The sequence below is a fragment of the Vombatus ursinus genome, unplaced genomic scaffold, assembly GCF_900497805.2.
Source record: "Vombatus ursinus unplaced genomic scaffold, bare-nosed wombat genome assembly UNPS02014814.1, whole genome shotgun sequence".
Lineage (NCBI taxonomy): Eukaryota > Metazoa > Chordata > Mammalia > Diprotodontia > Vombatidae > Vombatus > Vombatus ursinus.
In genome coordinates, this window is record NW_020954592.1 from 15,579,561 (window position 1) to 15,600,171 (window position 20,611).

General features: G+C 38.0%; 1 pseudogene; it reads right to left on the minus strand.

Moving 5' to 3' along the window:
* Positions 1 to 19,119: 19,119 nt before the first annotated feature.
* Positions 19,120 to 20,056, minus strand: LOC114022973 (annotated as a pseudogene).
* Between the last annotated feature and the right edge of the window lie 555 nt (positions 20,057 to 20,611).

Consider the following 20,611-nt stretch of genomic DNA (forward strand, 5'->3'; position numbering starts at 1 on the left):
ATCTGAACTGGGTTCTGACTTTAAGGTGTAAAATTGCTAAGTTATTCAACTTCCCCCACCCTAATCCCATCTTTTCCTATCATTACATTTTTCTCTTTGTTTTAAATTATTGCAATTAAAAGAGCCTTTATTTGGAATTAAAGGGCTTAATTTCTCCTTCCTTATTCTCTTCAGTGGAGCAATCTTCTTTTCCATACATACATTAATGATGGACTCATTGTGATTATGGGACAATATTTCATATCTATGAACCTCAATTTCTTCCTCTTTCAAATGGGAATAATAGTAATACCTAAATTGCCTACTCACTGGATTGATGGGAAGGAAACTGTCCACTTTAAAGCATAATAAAAATGTGAATTATTACTTCTTATTAATTTCTTGGAATTGTTTGAGTCCTCATTTAGAGCAAATCCATTTGTCTCTCAGAAAATGGTATGAAAGACAACTTCATATAATGCAGAATTTCTGTGCCAACCCAATCCAATCAAATTGTGTTCTTTGAGATCACAGCTAATATAACCTGAAATACTAAAAAAAAATTTTTTTAAAGTTCAAGTAGGTTACATTGTCCTACTTGGGCCTTGCCTGAGGAATCATACCCACTGCTAACAAAATTAATTTTTAAAGGGCTACTGAAAACACCAAGTATTTTTCATCTTTTTTTCAATTTTTATGGAAAAAGATAGGTCATATATATGAAGAGAACCAAAGTATGAGACAAAGAACAGGTGAGACTAAGATTTTTTTTAAGGATTTGCTTCTGCCCTCTTAAGAATTCTTTTTAAAGTTAATAATTAGAGTATTTAAAGTGAATGTCTTTACACTGGTCAAAACCCATTCCAGGAACTCATTATCTCCTCCTTTCTACCTCTTAGAATCTCTAGTTTCCCTTAAAGTTCATCTCAAGTGGGACTTTCTCTATGAAGTCTTTCCTTATCCCCCAGTTACTCATTTCTCCCCTCCTAAAAATATTTCATTTATTTTGTGTGTCCACATTTTATATATGCATATGGCATCTCTCCCAATAGAATGCAACCTCCTTTAGGATAGTAACTCTTCCATTTTGGCTTTTGTGTCCTCAGCACAGTTACTGGAGCTTAATAAATTTTTGTTGATTAACCCATCAATTGAGAGAAGACAAAAACCATCAGAACATTAAATGATAATTCAATGTATGGAATTTAAAACAATGGTATGCTGAAGAAAATTTTAAAGAATGCACTTACTTGATTCATAGGACTTAGAGAAATCTCTACTCCCATCATCTAGTAGAAATCCAGTTTAAACTGCACACATTGTATACAATTGACTAATGATGTTCAATTTAATTCTAGTTTTATTTAGTATATTCCATGATCAAAATACTATGTCAGGTAGTAGAATTACAAAGATAAGAAATTACAGACCTTTTTTCAAGTAACTTACAATATAGTAATGAAGAGGAGGGGGGTTTTGGGATGCTCTGAGATGCACAGAGGCACCCCAAGATTCCGGGAGGTTTTGGGTTGCTAAACCCCAAATCATGGTGCGGATCTGCGTGAATGAATTCAACCCAGATCATCTTCCAGCCAAAGAAAATGTATATTAAATATTAAAGCATATAGGCCAGACTCCCAAGGAAGCCAAACATCAGTGATCTAAATGGGGGCTAAGGTAGTCAGGTGATGCTCTTAAGTGGGCTTGAGAATCTCAGCCTCTGGGTGTGAGAGGTTCTCAGCATCTGAATCAGGGCTAGGGGCTAAGGTGGTCAAGCCAGGTGAGGTGAGGCAGTCTCAGCCTCTTGGGCATGAAGAAAGCTCAGAGTCTGAGTGGGGGCTGGGGTGGATAGACCATGTGACACCCTTGAGGTCTAGAGGGCATGAGGGATCTCAGCCTCTAGGCTTGAGAACAGCTCAGCATCAGAATGGGGCAAAGATGAGTCTTAAGTACAGAAAGACTGGGGGAGGAGTCTAGGAGTGGCCAAGCAGTTTGGAGTGATGGGAGGAGGGGTCTAAGGAGATCTGGATGGGAGTGGCTAGTAAGCTAGGGAGAACAGAACTCCTGGGTCCTGCACCTTGTGGCACCTAGCTAGGATTAAGGGTGAGAAGTGACCAAAGGCCATAGGAAGGTGAAACAATGGAAAGGAGATTGGGTGTAGCCATAATGCAATGCCAGTTGAAGAGGGCAGGTGATAAAGAAAAAGGGCCCAGGTGGGAGTTCCACAGACAATGAGAATAGATAATGAAGGGAGCTGGAAGGGGCAGTTAGCTTTCAAAGGGCTTTTAAAGGGAAATAAGGCAGTTTCTAAAATTTTAAGGCATTCCTGGGACCAGTAGACAAACTGAAGCCAGGTTTTTTAGGGGCCAGGAAGGAAAGGGCATTTGAATAAGATTTCAAAGAGAGAATCTAAAAGTCTTAAGGTTTTTCTGGGAATTGTAAACAAAGGAGCCAAATTCCTTTTGATGAAAAGGGGCAAAGATAAACCTCTTCAGCAAGGGGATAAGACAGTATGAAAATAACTAGTTCCACTTGTGGCATTATAGCTACAGAGAAGAAACCTGATCAGCTTTAAAGATTTAAGGAGGTGGTGGAATCAGAGAAGACTCCTTGGAGGAGGTGAAGCTATTATTGTGAAGGGAACTATATGATGAAAGAAAGGAAGGATTTTAACAGGTAGAGAGAACTGGAGGGAATCCACATGAAACATGGGAACACAATATGGTCCACCTTCCTCCATAAAATAGAGAGAGGTGTGAGGAAGTAGACTGAGTTGGAAAAGGGCTACGTATGAGACAGAGATCATTACTCAAATTCAAAACAAAGACTTAATTACCTTGAAAGCAGAAAGGAGTTTATTGCTTTCTCATGAGAAAGGGTACTGCCCCTGGTCACCCTAATGGTGCGGGCCAAGGAGGACGAGTACAAATCCAAGGTGGTTACAGAAAGCAAGGCTTATTTATATTCTAACACGAGTTCCTCCTCCCAAAACCCTCTTCCCCTTATCTCATTGGCTGGGCTTCAGGGGGCACAATATATTCACGAAAATCTTCCCCAGCAACAGAGTATACAAGTTTGCCTGGAGACAAGAAAAGGGGGGAAGTCTTGCAAGAGTAGGTTGGGGTTGGGGCTATTCTATTCTTTCTGCTATGTGCTTAAAAATGGGGCCTAAGAGGGTTTTGACAAGGTCAGAAGGGAGTGTGTTTCAACAATACAATTAGAATGCCATCTACAACAAGTGTCTCCAATTTCTCTCCTCCCACTCCTCTTCCTGTCTGGCTTCTGACCTTATCTCTCTCCAAATGACCAGTGATCTCCTAATTGCTGCCCTTTGTGAGAACTATTAACAAAAACTATTAACCCTTTGAGGAGGCTTCAAGTCTGAGAGAGCATCATCTCTCACAGCTAGAAGCCTAATTTGACTAGAACAAATAATCAGTGTGGGCAGTGGGGTGAGATGAGTAAAGATGAACTGGAACTAAATTATGGAGGACTTTAAATCCTTTGAAGGGTCAGTGAAAATTGTAATAAAAAATTTAATTTCTAGAATTTTAGAATAAGAAAGACTTTTATAGCTCATGTATTTCAGTCCCTCCATATTGTAGATGAGGAAGCTAAGACGTAGAGACATTTAAAGACTTGCCCGAGATCGCTTGCCCGTTTGTCTAGAACCCAGATTTTCTGATTCCTAGCCCTGTGCTCAGTAGAATCTGCATTCTTTGTTTTTATAAAGTAATTAGCCATACACAAGGTCCAACTCTTATCAAAAGGATCAACTCTCACTCTTTACTGAGTTTAGTATTTCAAAATAATAACTATATGAAAAGCTGTGATATGTTGTTTAGTTATAAATTCATATGAAAACATTCCTTTTATTCATATTGAAGTAGAAGAGATACAGTGCCCTAAAAGCTAAAAGTTTTTTGAAGAAACAAATTTTAATTAAGAGTTGTTTTTCCAGCTCCTTGTGAAACCCCTCCTGAACTTGAGGGTGTCATAGAGTCTCTTTCTCTTATCTTGGGATGCCATAAAACTTCCTCCTATCCTGGACCATAAAACTTCCTTGTCCCCCTCATCACGAGTCATAAAATTTCCCGAGTCCCTATTCTGCCATCCATCTTCCTCATCCTGTGTCATGACAACCCCTGCCCTTATCTTGTAAGATAAAACAGACCCCTATCCCTCTGTAAGTTGCTAGTTCTCTTTCCAGAGCTAGCCCGCTGCTTTTGCGTCAATAAAGCTCCCAATGGTTACAGAGAAGGTCTAAGTGAATTCTTTCACACCTGAACCAGCTCTCCCAACTCGAAACCTCAACATAAAATGGTGCTGAAACCCGGGAGTCCAAATATTAATTGGCCTCTGCTGAACTTGTCCTGGCTACTGGGATAACAGGTAAGCTCTCTTTTCTTTGTTCTCTTCCCCCGAGCTTTTCTACTCCTACTGTCTCACTGGCTGAGAGACCCCTGGAGTGCCCAGACACTGCCAGCAGCGTCTGAAGCTCCACTGACCTCTGGGCGGTCAGTTGGACTGTTGACACTCGTATAAGGGGACGCCCTTGTGCTGCGTCGGTCGCGTTTTTTTCCTCTCAAGTATCTTGGGACACTAAGACAAAGGAAAGGTTGCTAGAAGACTGTTAGGATGGGAAATTTGGGGAAGGAGATCTTAAAGAAAAGCGTCTAGTGTTCCATTGTAACACAGCCTGACCTCAATGTAATCTAGAAAAATAATTTGTAAAGGGGATTTCTAAACAAGACAAGCTTAGTAAGAAATTTGGTATCCAAAACTTAAAAGAAAAGGCACCTTGCTCTGTTTGGGCAGACTTTTATTCCCCTGCACCTTAGTTTACCCTGTAGTGTTCCTTCCCCTTCCCCGAGGGTTTGGGGAGGCGGGTAGGTGGGCCTTCGCTCCTGGTTTTCTTTGGGGGTCCCTGTGCCCCATTTCAGGGTGTCTATGCCCTGTGGGCCTTCACACCTGGTTTTCTCTTGGGGTCCCTGTGCCCTGTTTCAGGGTCTCCAAGCCCTGTGGGCCTTTGCGCCTGGTTTTCTTTGGGGCTCCCTACACCCTGGTTTCAAGGTCTCATTTTCTAGTACATGCAGCTCGAAATTCCCAGGAGAATGGGAATGGAGAGCTGGACTGCTTAAGGATCATCTGATAAGTCTCAAAGGTAAAAGAGATGAGGAACTACAGCTCTTCTCCAGCCGAGACTGGAAGGTATGTAAGCCTCCTTTCTCTCCCTATCCCTTTTCTCACCCTGTAGTTGGGGTGGTTCTCCAAGTACCTAGGAAGCCTGACCTCTCAGGTCCAACCAAATGGGTCAGACAGCTACAAGGCTGTCTCACGTTCAGCCTGACTTCTCAGGCTCTCTCGGTGCAGTGGGTTGAGGCCATGGACCTGGGCACACCTTCCGCAGCATAGAGGACAGACTCTCTATCTGGAAGCTTATGTTCAATTCTTTCAAAGCTCTGGGTGCTAGGGAACTGGGAAAATTGCAATTACTCCCTTCCCTCTGCACCTGAGACTCCTGAGAACTCCAGTTCAAGGAAGTAAAAAGTTTTTTGGAGCTGGAAATTGTCACCATGTGTCTTCAAAAAAAAAAAGTGCGTTTATGGCTAATAATCTTTTCTTTTCAAGTGCTAAGAGTATTGGGCCTTAGAAATTAAAATGTTACCATTAGTAATTATGAATCTAGATCTTATTTACTCATCCAAATAAATTTAAGGTCACTTGATTGGAAATTAACTGGTTCTGCGTCAAGCTTTAAATACATGATCATTGCTTGTGGTATGGTTATATTTCTAAATTTTCTTGTATTATGTAATGTGGTTAACAATTGTATCACCTGTGTTGTTAGAAAAGCAAGTTCTCTTATAATCTAGATGTTGTTAGATCAAGAATTGTACTGTCAGATTGTGAGGTTGTTAACTAAGACAAGGATTTTTGGAACTATCTAATCATAATTTCTTACCAACTCTGTGCAAGTCTTCTGTAGTGGAATTCCTACTGAGTAACTTTTTAAAGGCCTGGTAAACTTTGTTACTGTGATAAAGCTAATTTAATTGTGTGTGTTCTTGACTTAGGGGAAAAAAAAACCTGAAACAAAAGTACCTTTTGGTACTTAGGAATTTGTGATTATTGAGAATTTTGGTTTTACGGTCCTTTGGGAGTTTGTGATACTTAAAAGAAGTTTTACATCAACTTGGTTTTGATAAATTCCAATCTTTAAGGTTTCCAGCTAATTTACTTCATGAAAGTTTAGTGATTATTCCTTCTAACATCAGGATAAACTGTAAGCTTTTTTTTTGAGAAAGGGAAATACTTTTTACGCAGTAATGTTTTGCAAAATCTTTTTGTGTAATTTTTAGAAGATTTACTAAATTTCCTTTTGCAATCTAATTTGTTGCAATAATTTGATACTGATAATAATTATGTCCAAATCTACTGTGAATTTTCTAAGTTTCATTCCTAGGTTTCTTGTGTCCTGGGATGGGGTGCTTTCAGAGAAACAGTCAATGGTTCGTGCTTCAGGTACTGTAAGAAAGGGCACTGGTCTCAGGAATATAGGTCTGCAAGTTCAATGCCCTGCTCTAAATTTTTACAGGGTGGATGTAGAAGTGAAAAAGTTAGGACAGCTAAATCATCTTAGCAGATTCTGGAAGTTTTGAGATTGATCATTAAGGAGTTTTTAAACACCTCATTATAATCTTGTCACTCCCTTCCCCACTCCCTCCACTTGAGTCAAGAGGGTTTCTCTGTGTGAGGGATTCCAAACAGCCTCAGGTTTTTTTCTGTTAACCCCTTTCATCCCAGATCAGATTAGGAAGAGAGTGTTTCACCCCCCCTCACTCCCGCCTGCAACTTCACCTTCCCCTACCTGGCTATAGGAATGAGGGGGAGAGGCAGCAGCTACAGCCTGGAAGTATCTTCCAGCACACAGCTGCGGGAGAGAGGGAAGGGGGGTGGGACAAGATAAAGAAGTCTGTGTCTATACTTGGCAAGGCAGCCCATCCTTCTATCAATAATGTTTATATGATTTGGAAACGCCATTGTTGTCATCTGAGGTTTATTGTTTTGTGTTGCAGTTTTGTTATCTCTTATGGTCATCACTTTGGTTATCACTTATGAGAACTGTATTGTTTTAATGCTAAAACCTAAAGCAGGTAATTGATTATTGTGTGTGTGTGTTGAAAAAGAGCAGTCTGAGGACTGCCCCTGAGGGGCTAGTGGAAAAAAACACAGCCCATGGAAATTCTAAAGATAGATGGGGTGGATAAGGCAGCCCCTTCTCTGGGATCCCTGTTGATCCTCCTTAATTTTGTAAACTTGCCAAAGTGCTTGTTTGGATCATGGAGTTCCTAAACAAAGAATTTGGCTTGCTGAGAATTTGCTAGTATATAGAAATGATCTCTAGTGATTGACTTTTGCACGAGGACAAATTTAAATTTGAGAATTGAGTCCTGGCAAATTTTTGATTAGTGAAACTTGTCATCTGAGGTAAAAGCTCATGGGACCATAACAAATTGTTTTGAGTTGTCTGATGGTTCACAAAAATCCATCCATAATCAATAGTCAATAATTTACCATCTGAGAGAAATGCCACAAGCTACTCAGAGAGAATGTGACAGTTACAGGTAGAGGTCTGCATCTGGAAAAGCTAAGAGAACAGTCTTAGCCTCAGCCTAGGATAGGATCCTCCTGGCTCAGTTTCCCCATTATGTTCCTTTGAAAAGGAATGTTTCCCACCTGACTATTCCTGAGTCTGGCTATGAGGTGGAATTGATACTGCATGGTTGGAAAACTGTGATGTCCTTGCTTTTCCTTTTTGTGGCAAGTTTCTGTAATCAAATCAAACAGTAAAAGATGTGAGCACAATGCAAGTATGTCAAATCTTGCTGTTTTCAATCTGAATGTGTAACCATCCTGTATCTTAAACAGGTAAATTAGTAGTCATGTGAAAGATTAAATCCCTGGAATAGAACATTTTTTCTGAATGATAGGGGAATAATTAGACAAATGAAAAGCAACAAGTTTGTGAAACGAAGGTACAAACACAATGTTGAATCATTATCCCACAGACTAAGGCTGCGATACATCTGAGCTACTATATTAAAGTGTGTGTTTAAGATCTGAGCTATTAAGCCTAAGATTATATTCCTTTCCATTTCTGAAGCAATTTAGGAAACGAATATTTGGCCTAGACATCTGCCTATTACTAGATATGTTTGTATGGAATAAGGTCTTTAAATGTTTCAAAATGATATAAGAATAATTGGGTATTGGTACAACTGATTGAGGGACCTAGCTGTTATTCTATTACTACTGAAACTAAATCAGAGACATCTTCAGTTTGGGGAAAAGAATTTCAGTGCAATTTTCTTAGAGGGAGATAACTTATGGAATATTTTTGCATTAATGGAAAAGTCAATTTCGTTTAAAGTTTACTACTATTGTGAAAATAATACCTGTTTATTCTGTGTGTCCTGTGGTACAAACATGTTTTATTGTAAACAACTTATTGACCTGCATTGTTTTGGAATTAATTACTTAGGGATCTTCCCAGGTCTTTTATGGTAACTAGAGTAAAAGTCAGTCTCTTATAAGCAAATTTATTTGTATAACTACTGAACTCAAGAATAGAAAGCTTCTACCTGCAAAAGTGTTGTTATTTATAATTACATATATAGAGTTGAATCCTCAATAGCATCTGATTCTCCTAAAAGAATTGGAATCATAGTGGAAACTTTTGAGAAAACAACAAGATCAGATAATCTACTATGTCAAAAGTAAATAATAGTATCATGGGGCTCTTGGTTTCTTTCCTTGTTTTCCTCTTTTCTGACATCATTTTTAATGTTCCTTCTGTTTGGGCCCTGCATATTGAAACTTGTTTGTCAGATTTGTGTCTCCTAGACTATTGGCTGTCTACCTGCAGATGGTCATGCAACAAGGATACCTTTTCCACACTCTCCTCATCCCCTGAATGCTGCTTCAGACTCATTTTACTCCCCTCCCCACCCCACTGAGGCTGGGATAGCTCCTTTGTCCCTCTCCCAAGAGCATTTGGGTGAATGGTGAGGCAGACAGGAGTGCTGGAGGCAGATGAAGCAAGCAGGATGCAGGATGTGAGCTATGGGATAAGATGCAGGGTGTGACCAGTCAGAAAAGTGATCAAAGAAGACTATGCATTGAAGCCCCTCATGGTGGACTTATCTGTGTACTTTCTAGCTATGCTTTGTTCTGGGCTCCACCTGGACTGGAATTCTAATACTTTAATTCAAATAGGGAACTCTGTGGGGCACAGCATTGTACATGATTGCTGGGTGTGTCAACTAGCTTACACCCTATAGCTCTCCCCCATTCCCTGAAAACCCTGCATGGAATTTATCCTTTGAGCACTTGAAGGATTATACAGGCAGCCTCTTGAATGCCAGACATCTACTCCAGCCTGATGTCTCCCCCTACATCCTCCTGGGGGTCATGGTTCTTCTATCAATTTACTTGCTCTTATATTTGGTCCATGTTTGTTTAACTCCTGGTTTGCTTTGTGTATTCTTGCCTGCAGAAATTCCACTTTCAACTCTTAGGATACAAGCCCCTACCCTTGGTGTCCCTGAGTGGTTTGCCTCTCTCTACCCTAGACTCAGCTGGCACTGCATCTCACACCTTCATGCTGAACTCCCCTCTTCAACCTTTTCCCAGCCCTTGAAATGGACTCTTCACCCCTGTACAGCAGGAAGCAGTTACTGAAGACAATGACCTTCGCCCCTTTTTCCCGAAAGATTTCTCCTGCCTAGTGTTTGAGTGGGGAATGAAGTAGAAGACATACAGTGCTCTAAAAGCTTTTTAAAGAAACAAATTTTAAATAAGAGTTGTTTTTCCAGCTCCTTGTGAGGCCCCTCCTGAACTTGAGGGCATCATAGAGTCTCTTTCCCTTATCTTGGGATGCCATAAAACTTCCCCCCTATCCTGGACCATAAAACTTCCTGTCTCCCTCATCCTGAGTCATAAAATTTCCTGTCTTCCTTATCCTGGGTCCCTACTCTGCCATCCATCTTCCTCATCCTGTGTCATGACAACCCCTGCCCTTATCTGATAAGATAAAACAGACCCCATCCCTCTGTAAGTTGCTAGTTCTCTTTCCAGAGCTAGCCCACTGCTTTTGCATCAGTAAAGCTCCCAATGGTTACAGAGAAGGTCTAAGTGAATTCTTTCACACCTGAACCAGCTCTCCCAACTCGAAACCTCAACAATATTGTTTCAAGTGAATTGCAGTATAAATTATGTTGTTCTCTACTTCAAATAATGCATCTTAGTGATCTCATTAAGTAATAACGAAATAGCTAGAGAATGTATGTTAAACTTATGTGAGCATGTAGTCACTTTCACACAAAACCAGGCAGGATTTTCACCATTTTTATTGCCATGGATGTTGTTGAGAATGAAAACAATAGATCACATTTACAAAACACCTTTCTCACAACAACCTTCTAAAGTTGGTCATTTAATTACTGTTATAAAATCATAAGCATATAACTGGCGGTTTTGGAACTTTTGAGATCATCTTGATAGGTAATTCTCATACCTTTTGGTCTTGGGTCCCCTTTACACTCTTAAAAATTATTGAGGACACACCAAAGACTTTTTGTTTATGTGGATTACATCTATTGACATCTACTATTCAAAATTTAAACAGCTTTTTATTGTTATACTAATTGTTTTGACCTCAAAGACCCCCTGAAAGGGTTTTGGGGCTAGAGGAACCCTTGATAGTTCAGCAGTCACTATAGGAAATGGAACCAGCCTATTTAAGCAATTTGCCCAGGGTAAAAAAAAAATAGTCCTGATTTTAGAGATAAGAAAGCTAAGGCTCAGTGAAGTTGAATGAACTTGGGAGACACGGCAATTGAATGGCAGAGTCAGAATCAGATCCAAATCTCCTGATCCCAGTAGCAGAGTTCTATCACAGCTTGCTACACTGCCACTCAACAAGGTGAAGCACCTTGCTCAAGGTCACATACTACCACATTGTTATTTGGTCTAATTTGAGACTCATAAATATGGAAGCGTGGGGAAAAATGGAAAGGTTCCAAAGGATGTTAATAACTAAAGGGAATGAATTTATGACTTATGACAATGGCATATTAGACAGGTGGTATTTGACCTGAAATGAATAAACCTGCTGGAACATTTCCTGAGAATGAATGAATGTTAGGTACAAGATAAGTATTTTTATAGGTTGATTGAAAACAGTCTTAAAATGCTTCTAAAGAGACTTTAGCTAGATGTCAGTGCTAGCAGAGAGGGTAGAACTATCCCACACACAAAAAAGTTAGTAATTATTATTAATTCTCTAGGTTAAAGAGTAGGGAACTTTTCAGATCAACGTAAAACAATGCATTTTTGTTTTTGCATATCAGTAAATAGACACCTAAGTTATATTGTGGGTATGGGGGTAGAAGAGAAATACACTATATTGTACTCACATGCCTTTTAAATTAATAATGAAAAATAAAATTTTGTTCAGTAAGTTACAACAGCTATATTGGTCTTTTGGCTACACAATATGCTTTTGCAATAGATGTTCCCTGCAACTGTATTTGTTCCCTCTTCATCATCTTCTACCTTTTGAAATCCTTGGTTTCCATCAAGACTCTTTGCAAGCACCAGCTTCTATAAGAATTTAGTCCCATTCCCTCCTTCAACTACCAATTTACCCCCTGCCCAAACTATCTTGCATTCATCTGTCATGTATCACATATGTAAGTGCATATGTATCTATATACATACATATATGTATAGTTCATATTATCTCCCTTGTTATACCATAAGAGACTTGAAGGCAAAAACTTTGGACTTTGATCTCCAATACATAGCACAGTTACTGACACATTGTATGCAACTAATAAATGCTTGTTGAATGATACATACATAGATTTCACATAGATTTCATTTACATAAAGAGAAATAGGGGAGAGAGGGAAGAAGGATGGAAAGGGAGAAATGAGGTAGGGATAACAGACAGAAAAAAATGAGAAAGAGAGAGACAAACAGAGGCACAGAGAGAGAAACAGGAGGTAAAAGAGAGACGAATGGAAAAAGACTCAAGTTCTGAGAAGAGCATGTGTTTTTCCTTTTAAAAGGTCCTAGTGGTTACCTAACATTTCAATTTTTTAGCTCCATATTTGACATCAACAGAAAAAAGCCTAAAACTTCTGCAAATAAAGAATGGGGCTTTAATATGTTTTTTACAAAAAGTAAAATGAAAATTATGGAAATCACTGCACATTTACCCAGATCCAGTTAAGAGATCCAGAGAAAAGGGAAGTTTGCCTTTGGAAATCTAGGGATAAACGCAACAATGGTCATTCTTTGTGCTGATTTTCTTTGGTGGCTCCAAATCTTAAGATTAAGTATTTATTTTGCTCTGCTTCAGATCCAGTAATCAGCACACACACACACACAAAAACATTGAAATCCTCCAATAGTTTCTTTGAATTCCCTTTAGAAGGAAGTAAAGTTGTCCTACTGGGCATTGTGGACTTTAAGACCTGATCAATAAATCCCATCAGACACAGCAAGTTGCAAAAATTAAAAACATTTAAAGCCCTTCACAAACTACCTTTCAAGATGGAATTTACATTACCCTTCTTCATCTCTTTTGCAGTTCAGCCAAACTAGCCTTCTTGCTATTCTTCACTCAACATCCCATGGCACATCTCCATTCCTTTGTATAACCAAGTTCCCATTGCTTGGTATGCACTGTGTCTTCAACTCTGCCTTTTGGAATTCCCAGCTTCCTTCCAAAAAGCCCCCAGCTCAGAGGGTCCCAAATTTTCTTGGTTCACCTCATCCTTTTGTATAACACAGTAGGCTGAAAGACAAACAACTTAATAAGTATTCATATCTTAACAATTTAGCCATTTAAAAAAATAATACACATAAATTGAAAGAATAATATTTTTGTTTCATTTTTAAATAACCAGAATTACAAATGAAATGTGTGCATATTCCAGGTACTGCACAACTTCTTAAACTATATAATCAGAGTGGATATCACTACCTTCATTTCCCATTCCAAAACCTATTGGTTTTCATAAGGGACTTCCTTTTCATCAAAGCAATCACTGGAAATCCAGCTTTACAAAGATATGACACCACAAACAAGAAAGTTTGAGAAGTTATTGGCTTAGTGGAAAGTACAAGTAAAGAGAAACATACCTCGGACACTCAGAACATCATCAAAAGGAATGCAGCTCAATCTAATGTTGAAATTGTGAACAACCTTGAGGCATTCACATGTTGCTGACAGATGTTGAGAATTGCTGTTTCCATGAAAAATTTAAAATATCCTTATGTGTTCACTGTGGTGCCTGGGAGCACATGATTTGGCAACCACCTATTGGTGTCGTTGCCCAAATTACCTTGTGTTTTTATATGTAAATATATACTTCTATGATATATATGTCATATGTGTGTATATATAATGTCTAATATGTGCATGTTTCCCCATCCCCCACTCTCTACCATAGAATGAAAGTTTCTTCAGAGCAAGGAATATTTCACATTTATATTTTTAGCCCTAGTACCTATCACAGTACATAGTACATAGCAGGTACTTAAATTCTTGATGGATTAATTTAATGGATTACATTCTTTTATTTATTTATTTTGAACGTGAATGCAAAAAACAATATGTTTTTCTATATATGTACTAGAACTGAAGAGAAAGATTATGCCTGAAACGGTGGATCTTTTTTTTGTGCAGTTTGCTTTTACTTTAAATATACAGTACAATAAATTTAACATGTAACTTTCAAAGCTGTCCAATTTGTCTGAGTCCTGTCTGACCTTCTGTTCTCTTCTGGGAATTTAAACATAGATACATATATATGTTTGTATTTCAATGATCTTTTCTTTTTCCTTTTTTCTTTTCTTCTTCTTACCGTATCCTTATCTCCCCTCTTCCCCCTATCCCCTTACTGGAAAATGGAAAAACAAAGCATTTATTAAAATTTGAATATTCAAGTAAAACAAATTGTTTTACTAGCTGTGTTCCCAAAAATGTATTAGTCTTTATCTTGGGTCAATCACCTCTTTCTCAGTAGGTTGGTAACATGCTTCATGATCAGTTCTCTAGAATCATGGTTGGTCATTGCATTGATCAGAGTTCCTAAGTCTTTCAAAGATGATTTCCTTTATAGTGTCATTATTATATACCTTATTCTCCTTGTTCTACTTATTTCACTCCATATCATACAAATCTTCCCAAGTTTCTTTTAACCATCCATTTTGTAATCTGTTGCAGCACAATAATCTTCGAGTACATGAGAGATAACTTCTTCAGCAATTCCTCAATTGATGGCTTTATTAATGATGGATAATTTGGAGCATTTTTTTTTCTACAGTTGTAGATAGCTTGAAAAAAAAGGCCAAAGTCTCCCACTGCATCTGGGGTCATCTTCAGTCATCTGATCCTATGTCTTGCCATTGGACTCTCATGACTCTGGAGGAGAGAGTGAAGCTGATGACTTTGCACAGCCTTGCCTCACTTAAATCCAATTTACTTGCAAGTCAAGACACCACCTTCCTGATGTCATTGGTCCTCCTCAAGAATGAAGAGTTGATAGCTTAGATATTTTTCCTTTGAAAACTGCCTATTCATATCCTTTGACTGCTTACTTATTGGTAAATAGTTCTTGATTTTGAAAATTTGAATCAGTTTCTTATACATCTTAGATATGAGACCTTAATCAGAGAAACTTACTGCAAATGATTTTCCTATTCAATTTCCCTTGATTACATTGGTTTTCTTTGTGCAAAACCTTTTTAATTTCAAATAAGCAAAATTTTCTATTTTATTTTCTGTGTTCTTCTCTATCCCTTGTTTGGACATAAATTCTTCCCCAATAAAAAGAGCCTGAAGGTAATTTCTTCCTTGCTTTCCTAATTTATTTATGGCATCATCTTTTATGTCTGTCATTTAGAACTGATCTTAATAGATAGTGTGAGATGTTGATTTACACTTAATTTCTGGATTTCCCAGTGGTTTTTGTCATATAGTCAGACATCATCCCAGTAAATCAGGTCTTTGTTTCTATCAAACACTACACCACTGTGTTTGCTTCCTTCTGTGTGTTGTGTATCTAATGTGTTCCACAAGTCAACTTCTCTATTCTCTAAAAATCATTTTGATGATTTCTGTATTGTAGTGCACTTGAGAAATCCTGGTACCAGCCACATTTTTTGCTATTTTTTCCCTTGAAATTATTGAACTTTTCCTCCTTTATGTGAATTTTATTATTATTTTCCTAGTTGCATAAATAATCCTTTGGTAGTTGGATGTGTACAGCACTGAATAAATGAATCCAGGTAGGAAGTAGTGTCATTTTTATTATTGTGGCTTAGCCTACTCATGAGCAGTTAGCATTTCTCCATCTAATTTGGTCTTTATTCCTGTAAAGAATGTTTTGTAGTTGTATTCATGGAGTTCTCTGTATATATCTTGGTAGAAGCCCAAGTACTTTTTATAATCTGCATTTATTTTCAATGGAATTTTTCTCTCTAGCTCTTCCTACTGAGTTTTGTCAGTAATACACAAGCATGCTGAAGATTGAAGTGGATTTATTTTATACCTTGCAAACTTTTTGATGTTATTGTTTCTATTAAATTTTAGTTGATTCTTTGTAGTTCTCTAGATAGATCATTAAATCATCTATAGAATCCTTTGATGGTTTGAAGTAAATGAATATTGTCGACTTAAACATTTAAGTGAAAGTACTCTAGGATTAGATTTCATTAATTGTTTCGCATTACCATGTCCTCAACTTCATCTTCTGTCACTGAACGGTGTTTGGTTTTAGTTGTCTAGATCCGTGTTCTCCTATCATTTTTGGTCACATATTCCCATCAGTAAAAAAATTTTGAGCAACTACCCTTAAGAGGCTTACTTATATTTACTTATTGATAAATTATATATGAGATTAATTCTGGACATTATTAAAACTTGAGCAAAAAAATAAATTTAAAGAGAATGAGAGAAAAGTGAAACATTATTCTAGAGTCAATAGGAAATCTTCCTGTGTAATTTATTGAAAAGTGAAGTGACATCGTCAGATCTGTATTTTAGGAAAACCACTTTGTCAGCAATGTGGGGAATGAATTAAAGAGAGGAGACTACAGCAATTATACAGGAAAGAAGTTTCAACAGCCTGAATTATAGTGGTGGCCATGTAAGTGTAGAGGAGGTGGAAGCAAGGGATATTCTAGAGGTAGAAAAGACAGGATTTGGCAACTGACTGAATATGTGTTGTAAAGGAAAGTGAGAAATCAAAGATAACACCAACATTTGGAAACCTGAATGACTGACTGGATAGGGAAATTTGGGAGTGGTGGCTTTGGGAGAAAGATAGTCACAGGCACAACTGATCTCCCCTCACTGTGCCTTTGTAAATGTTCTCTTCATACTTGGAATGCACCTTCCCACCTTCTTCAGCTTCCATTCCCCTCTGATTGGAGGGCTGAAAGGTAGAATATTAAACTCCACCCAAAGATTTCCTTTCAGAGGGCAGAACTTGGACTTTGCAGTTCACTTCACCTTCCATCATACACTTCTCTGTTTAGCTCTAACTTTAGGCATCTAAAGTAGCAGATTCTTGAATTTATCCTTTGTTTTTACCATTGAATTTCTGTCATGTATTTGTCTTATAGAGAAGAGACTGTCAATTTGCAATGGGTTGTATACAGTATTTCCTCCATGTAGCTTGTATGTCTACATGGGTCTGCCTAAATGTGGCTTCAAGGAAAGTGTGAATCTGAAGAGCATTCTTCACCCACCCTTGTCTAAGGGAAACTGATTCCTGCCAGGAGAAGAATAGGAGGTTGGAGCCAGAGGTTAGCTATAGTTCTCTTGTCAGAGAAAGGGTATTGGGCTAGAATATTGGTCTGCCCTACCCCCCTGGCCCCAGTACTATTAGTTAAGAGGAAATAATTTCTGACTTCAAGCTGAATTTCTTTTTCTTTTTTTTCTTTTTTTTCTTTTTTTGGCTGGCAATGGGGTTAAGTGACTTGCCCAGGGCCACACAGCTAGTAAGTGTTATATGTCTGAGACTGGATTTGAACTCAGGTCCTCCTAAATCTGGATCGGTGCTCTATCCACTGCACTACCCAGCTGCCCTCTCAAGCTGAATTTTTAATAACTATCCCTTAAAAAGAATGGAGTACCCCAAGCTGTATATCCAAGGCTTGACTCCCTTCTTATCAAATGCCAATTCCACAATAGACAACATAGCAAATCAATCCATTTATACATAGCAAAAAGAAATCAGAATATATACCAGACAATAAATAAAGTATATAAGCTCTCTTCCATTGAGAGTGAGATATCTCAGCTGAACTGAGCTTGAGAAAGAGAGTCCCAAATCTCATCCAAAGAAAAATTCCCTGAAATTTCTGGTATAGTAACCTGGAGATAGGGACATGATCAAAGTGCCAACTCATCTACATATTGGTTTCTTTTCAGTGTCTTTCCCTTCAGGGATTTGAAGAAAATCTACAACTGTGCATCTCAAACCTGGAAGCCAGAAGCCCAAGATATCTTTTCACTCTTGCTTTCACAGCTCTACCTCTCATGCAAGTGCATCATTGAGCAATCAGTCTCCACCAATGACATAAGTCTTATGTAAGAGGCACAGGGTATCAATAAAAAGAACAGTAGTCTTGGAATCAAAACACCTGAGTTTGAATCTTACTTCTCTGTCTCCTCCTTCTTGCTAAACACACAGATTTGTTGTTTGATACTATGTGACCAATGGGAAATTACCAATGGGAGAGGGGGAGGGGAAGAAGAGCTCCAGTGGGTGAAATATGTTTGGGCAAATGAAGAGATTACAGAAGACTAGCAAACAGGAGACAGGTGGCTGTCAGAGTGTTGGGTGTTGCGTCTGGCTCCCCTTCTCATGGAAGAATCAAACACATGGAGGAAAAGATGTTTAAGTTATCAAGGGTAACTTCTGAGAGAACTTTTGAGAGGTGTCAAGGACTAAAGGAGTTCAAATCATTTCTGATGAAAAGATCAGATCTGATCAGATGCTTTGAAATGTAAACACAAGAAATAAGCCAAACATGGAAAGGTAAATAAATGTCTTTGAGAATTGGAAGGAACTATGTAGTTCGACGTAAATCTAACATTGTAATAGGGAGGAAGAAATGTGTCCTTGCAGAATCTTTATGTCCTCAAAAGGCACTGAGAGAGTTTAAGAAAAACAGATTACCTCAGGGTTGTAGTTATTATTCAGGTGTTCCCACTTTTCTTGACCCCATATGGGGTTTGTTTGTATTTTGCAAAGATACTGGAGTGATTTTGACATTTCCTTCTCTAGCTCATTTTACCGATGAAGAAACTGAGGCAAAGAGAGTTAAGTTGAGTTGCCCAGGGTTACACAGATAGTATAGGTATTGAGAGAATTTTAAGAAAAACAGATTACCTCAGCATACACTGATTTTAGACAGAAGAGTTTTCTCTATGCAAGCAATGATAATATTGAATTCATTGAATGTGAAGGCTATTTTTGAGAAGTTTTTTTGGGGGGGTGAGTGTTTATTTGGAGATTTTTTGTTTGTGTTTGTGTTTTACTTAATCTGCTTGCATTTTTTCTAGTAATCACTTATTTTGTATTCCTAACACACATCTTATACTCTTGGGACTTGAAATGAAAACACAAAGAAAGACAGAGACTTTGTACAAAATCAACTACTATTCCTCAGTGCTGACACATCTTCCTTTATACTTCCTACTGAATCCTACAGTGGTATAGTTCCATGCTATTATGGACAGTATTCAACAGATTCTTCTTTTCCACATTTACCTCTGGTGGTATGTTGACTTCTTGAGTTTTGTGATGACTAACTCTCTGACACAATCCATTCTGAAAGTAATCTTGTAATCTGAACTGGAAATTAAGATAAGAATAGCCCCTAGTTTTCAGTTTCTGTATTCATTAATTAATTTCTTAATTAGACTTTATACTTTTCTAACAGACTTCATCCTATCCAAAGTATTACTCTTACATTTTTTGCATAACTTTGTGTATGGAAAGCTTAACCACATTCAAACTGAGGAATCTCAGTGTACAATTTTGTTCCCAATCACCCTGAGATTTTTTTCTCCATAATTTTTCTTAGGACATTGATAACTTCTTTGTTTCTCAGGCTATAAACAACAGAGTTTAAAAAGGGAATCACTATTGTATAAAAAATAGCAACAGGTATGTCTATGGCTCCTTCGTTAACTGCACCTGGCCGAATATACATGATGAGAAGAGAACCATAGAATATTGAGACAGATATAAAATGGGATGCACAGGTGGAGAAGGCTTTGCCTCGTCCCTCCTTTGATTTCATCTTAAAGATAGTAAAAAGGATGTAAAGATAAGACAATAAGACAATACCTATAGTGAAGACTTGAATCGAGCCTGAGAAGATGAATAGCATCAATTCATTAATAAAAGGGTCAGTACAAGAGAGTCGGTATAAAGGAAGTACATCACAAAAAAAATGATTGATTTGGTGTGACTTACAGAAAGTTAATCTGAATAGAAAGCCAACCAACATGAATCATGGAATGTAGATTGCCACTTATGAGTGATCCAGTGATCATCTGAATGCAGAGTTTCTTTGACATAATTATGGGATAATGAAGTGGATTACATATTGCCACATAGTGGTCATATGCCATGGCTGCCAGGAGAAAACAGTCTGATGTTTCAGAAAAGCAAAGAAAATAAAATTGTGCCATACATTGATGAAAGGAAATCATTCTATCTTTGGAAAAGAAGTTCATTAACATCTTAGGAGTAATAGCACATGAGCAAAAAGCATCCATAAATGCCAAGTTACCAAGAAACAAATACATAGGTGAATGGAGTCGGGGTTCAACTGAAATTAATACCACCAGTCCAATGTTGCTTATTATGGTTATCAGATAGATTATAAGGAAAAGTATGAATAGAAGAATCTGCAGTTCTTGGTGACTTGTAAATCCAGTGAGGATAAACTCAATTGTCAAAGTGATATTCTCAGCCATCTCAGTCTCCTGAAAACAAGGATTTTTTGGATATATGTTAGAATGGAACTCAAAATATACCTACTTCTTTCTGTTAACTTCCTTCAGCAGAGATGAAAGCACAAAGAAATCGCCTTTCTTCCAGTGTTGTATAACCAAAATTCATTAAGCATCAGGTACTGTACTAAGTTCTAGTGATACAAAAAATGCCAAAAGATGGCCAATGCCCCCAAGGAGCTCACAATGGAGGAAAGAATATGCAAACAAATATATACAAACAAGCCTTATACAGGATAAATAGGAAATAATCTAAAGAAGGATGGCACTAGAATTAAAAGGGGTTGCAAAAGACTTCCTGTTAAAGATAGGATTTTAGTTGAGACTTGAAGCCAAGGAAATCAGTAGACAGAGTTAAGGAAAGAGAGCATTCCAGGCATGGGGGACAGCCAAAGCAAATGCCTGGAGCCAAGAGATGGACTGTCTTGTTCACTTCCAAAAGAATATTAATGTCTCTGAGCTTTTATAGTCATAGTGTATGAAACTTTTTGGGTTCCACAAAATATCCAATTTGGTTGG